Here is a 5,028-nt window from a genome sequence, read left to right on the forward strand (position 1 = left end):
CCCTTCGGCTCAGGTCATGATCTCTGGGTCCTGGGATCGAGCCTGGCACTGGGCTCCCTGTTTGGTGGGGAGTCTGCTTCTCCCTTTCCCTCTCCTTGCTCATGCTCTCTCTCTCTCTCACACACACACTCTCTCAAATAAAATCTTTTAAAAAGTAATTATAAATAAAAATCTTAAAAAATAAATATTTAACACTGCCCATTCCTTCAAGAGGCCTGAAATGAGTTTTAAAAGACCACAGAATGTATACTCACACACTATGCCACTTAAATCACTTCCGCCATATACACTTGAAGACCTCAAGTATAGACATAAGCCCTGAAGTGCTCAGGTAATACTGTAGCCTCCCCACAACATGACTGGGTAGGTATTTGGGGTTAAGGTGAATGTTACTGGGAGGTTCCAAGTCACATGATGGGTCAATCCCATTTCAGTTTTAAACCAAAAGCAACACATGATACATGCCCCTGAAGGGGCTGTGTTCAGCGTATGTGTGTAAGGAACAGATATGTGCCAGAGGGAGGTTGCCTGAAACGCATTAATAATGAAAGTCAGAAGTCTGCTGTTGTCAGGAATATTGAAACACACATCTTCAGGTTCGAAGTCTTCGTGGGGATTTCTTCATCATTTCATCTGTGAGTCTCATTCAGAAACAGTTTTAGCTTCCTGCTCAGAAGGCCGAATGCGTTGGCGGCTTCATACAGAAGACCTTGGGGGCCGCAAGTCAAGTCTACCCAAGCAGGGTTTCCAGTAGGAGAGTACCCACTGTTCCTATGAAACACTCTCCCATGCCTGTTCAGGAGCTGCAGTTTGAGCACTGGCAGAGATCAGTGCCTGGCCCTCCACCACGGCGCGGGCAGACCCTGCTGCCATCCTAAGGCTTTTTCCAGTGAGACTCCGTAAGTCGGTTTGGTTTCATATTTCTCTTTCACCATGGAGGACCGCCACCTCTCTATGTTTTCCACCAAAATATTAGTAACAATACTTCAGCTTTAAAAGATGTAACCTACTGCTGCTTTTTGGATTTTTCCAGAAGCAATCCTCCCACCTTGCTTGCTGCCATTTGTACCAATGTTATGATGGATGTACAAACAACCAGGGCCAGGCAGGGATGATCTTCTGGTGAGTGTAATGTTCAGGTCAGACCCCTTTAACTGTGTTTGTTTGTTTAAACATTTTATTTGTTTACTTGAGAAAGAGAGAACAAGCAGGGAGAGGAACAGAGGGAGAGGGACAAGCAGACTCCATGCTTAGCGTGGAGCCTGATGTAGGGCTTGATCCCAGGACCCTGAGATCATGACCTGAGCCAAAATTAAGAGTCAGATACCCAACGAACTGAGCCACCCAAGTGCCCCTAATTTTTTTTTTCTCGAATAAGGACTGTATCTGATGTTGGAACTGGATACGGCTTCAAGGGAGCCTTTATGGTGGCAAGTATGAACTCCATGTGGCTTTCAGTAACATTCAGATACTTCCCTGCAGACTTTGCTTCATAATAAACTATTATTTCATCAGTTACAACCAGACTGCTCTTTCTGTGAAGTTTCTGGTTGTGAGCTACTCCTTCATCCATGTAAGAGAACCAAAGCCTGAGCATCTGAGGGTCATCCCTCCTGTTGTCTGATCAAAGGTGTACATGAGACGAACGTCCTCTTCGTGCAGTTCCTGCCTTCTGCAACAATGGTCCCTCTCCTGGAAGCCCTCCAGCAACTCATCCCTCTGCTGCTTGATGGACACATCACAGCCTTCAAGTTTCCCTTCAGAGGCTTCCCCAGGACCATGGGATCAGGATCTGCCCTTAGGGGAATGTCACACATGTATTTTGTCTGAAGATAGTATAACTTTTCAAACATTCAATTCCTCAGCGATAGACTTCTCCAAAGACTTGGTCTCAGTAAGACTTCTGGATCCTGAAGGGATAACCACAATTTCTTTCAAAGGATACTTTATCAGAATGGTTTTGGAGGCTCAAATCATTCACCCACATTCAATCGGACTACATCCAAGACACTGCACCCTCTGTTTTCTTGTCAATCAGCTCCTCTCAAACATAGGGCAGCATGAGGTAGTGGACGCTGAGTATGTCTGTCCTGGACATAAATAGGGTCAGTCAGCATCTTTGGATTCCAGGACATCAGTTCAGTAGGAAAAGGTGTATAAGGGGCTATAAGTCTGCACAGGGAAGACAGGACACTGAACAAGGTCTCCAGGGGCCATAACATAGTCCTCTACCCTGTCTGCATCCTTTTGTCTTCTCTGGTTCCTCCTGACATACCAGTTGATCAGGACATCCATGAACTTGATCAGGCAAAGCACAACAGTATAGAGCCTGTAAGCTGTCATTTCAGTCTCAAAAAACCCAATAGTGCCTGTGTGAAGGGCAAGACCTTCTGGTCTGTGATGCTGGCACTTTCTTAAGCCATGTTCTGGTTGTAGAAGAATTCCATTTCTTCCTTATTATGCAACTTCAGGACATTCTGGATGAAGAAGCGGTAGGCACTGTACCAAGGGAGCAGCACATCCTTCAAGATATCACACACACCCTCCTCCTTAAGGCTGAGGCTTCCTGCTCTCAACACAGGGGAATTAATAAGATACAATCTGAAGGCATCGGCACCATATTTATGGATGATCGAAAGTGGATCCAGATAATTCTTATTTTTTTAAGATTTTATTTATTTATTTGACAGAGATCACAAGTAGGCAGAGAGGCAGGCAGAGAGAGAGGAGGAAGCAGGCTCCCCGCCGAGCAGAGACCCCGACGCGGGGCTTGATCCCAGGACCCTGGGATCATGACCTGAGCCGAAGGCAGAGGCTTTAACCCACTGAGCCACCCAGGTGCCCCCAGATAATTCTTATTTTGTTTGCTCATTTTTTGGCCAGCACTCTCCAGGATGAGCCTGTTCACAATCACATTCCTAAAAGACACTGTCCTAAGAGAGCAATGGCCAGCACCACCAGAGTGTAAACCCATCCTCTGGTCTGGTTAGTGTCTCAGCATCCTCAAACTCCCTCTTGTTTTCAAATGATAATGAAGTTGATCATAAGGCAAGCTGCCACTCTTGAACCAGCAGTCAAACTCTTTAGAGATGTGGTGCAACAACTTTCACAGCAGGCAGGGATGGTCAGATGGTCAATGTTCTCTCTGTGCAGATCAGAGATCTTTGTTCCCGACAGTTCTTCAAGTTCTGCCTTTGACCCAATGCGTACTGCCTCCTCAAAGTCATCACTGACCCACAATGGGAGAGGGGTGCCCCACTACCTGTTTCTGGAAATTGCCCAGTCACATGCATTCTTCAGCAAGTTTCCTAAACCCTTTTCTCATACAAACCCTGGGACCCAGGAACACAGGTCATTAATTCCTCAGCAACCAGTCTAACCAACTTCTCCACCAGCTAGGCCCTGCTTTGTAAACGAGGGGAGTGACCAACCTCCAGCAAGAAGGGTAGCTGTGAGTGAAGGTACTGGCAACAAGAAGTCGGCCTCCTTTTTTCAGGGTCCTGATGATGTTTTGATGTTTCTGTCAGCATCCCTCACATGCTGTCCTGTGAAATCAGTCACTTCTGATGTCGAACAACCTCAAGCATCCGTAGGGCGAACAAGGGAAGTCTCTCCAGATGATGCTGAAGTCCACACAGACCCAATAATCATCAGCACCAAAGTAAAGAGCCTGGTGGGCCACTCCAGGGCCCTTCACCTCCTACATATGGCCATCATCAAGCCCAGTAAAAGCACCATTCTCCTTACCTGCACAAAATAGTCAAACAGGGGCCTATATTTCTTGCTCTTTGAGATAGGTGCCAGGAGTCTTTCAAGGATCTCATAGTCACTCTCCATCGTGGAGAGCTCATAATCTGGCTTCTGTGAAAATCAGTAATTTTCCTCTGAAAAACATTTTAATCTTCATATACTGTGTATCTGGATTAACACACAGGACAAGGTTACTAAGATGTCTAGGGAGTGGTTATCTAAGCAACCAAAGATACAGTTTCATCTTCCTCCAAAAAGAAAGTTACAAATTTTGAAGGATCTTGAACATCCTTGTATTTCTGGTGAGATTCAAAGTTGGAAAGTGGAATGTTGCATGTGGTATAGAAGGACATACCTCTATCCACAAGGCCTTTCTATCCACACCCCTATCCACAAACCCTTTGTTGTAGAGTTGTTTGAAGACCCACTAGACTGATTCCATGAATTGTGGATACAGAGTGTTGTAGTCATTGTCAAGTTCAATACACTGGCCAACCCTTCTAACAGCGGACTTCCATGATATCACTTCACAGATTGCTTGGCACTGATTGTTATGCTCTACAATCCCCATTTTGGCTATGTCCCCTGGTCCTCTGGTTCCCAGTATCTTAACAATATCATGTTCTCCATGTAAGCAAAAATCCCATCCAAATCTTCTGTCAAAATGAGACCCACTCTGGTGAGCATATCTGGTAATTATATCTTTCATTGTCCCTGCAAATGTATGTTCATAGTGAAGCAGTCCAGTTGCAAAAGGAGGCCCATAATAAAATGTAGATCTGGGCCAATGTTTTTGTTTTGTTTTGTTTTAAGATTTTATTTATTTATTTGACAGACAGAGATCACAGGTAGGCAGAGAGGCAAGCAGAGAGAGAGGAGGAAGCTGGCTCCCCGCTGAGCAGAGAGCCCGATGCGGGGCTTGATCCCAGGACCCTGAGATCATGACCTGATGGGCCCATGTTTTGACTGCTCTAACCATTCCTGAAAACAGGGGCACCTGGGTGGCTCAGTCAGGTAGGCCTCCGACTTTTGATTTCAGCTTGGGTCATGATCTCAGACTGGTGGGATGGAGCCCCAAGTTGGGCTCCATGCTTGGAGGGGAGTCTGCTTGAGGTTCTCTCTGTCTCTCTCCCTATGCCCTTCCCACCACCCGCTCTCTTTCTCAAATAAAGAAATCATTTTTAAAAATTAAAAAGAGACAAGCATGGCTTGGAAATGGACACAGGGTAGGAGCTATGGGGAGAGCTTGGAGTGTCCCTGCACATTCTTTATGGGTAT

At 45.8% G+C, this 5,028-nt stretch overlaps 1 pseudogene; it reads right to left on the reverse strand.

Annotated features, from left to right (window-relative positions):
* Positions 1–551: 551 nt before the first annotated feature.
* Positions 552–4,336, reverse strand: LOC116868734 (annotated as a pseudogene).
* Between the last annotated feature and the right edge of the window lie 692 nt (positions 4,337–5,028).

This window comes from Lontra canadensis, unplaced genomic scaffold (genome assembly GCF_010015895.1).
Source record: "Lontra canadensis isolate GAN:19392208 unplaced genomic scaffold, GSC_riverotter_1.0 scaffold16, whole genome shotgun sequence".
Taxonomy (NCBI): domain Eukaryota; kingdom Metazoa; phylum Chordata; class Mammalia; order Carnivora; family Mustelidae; genus Lontra; species Lontra canadensis.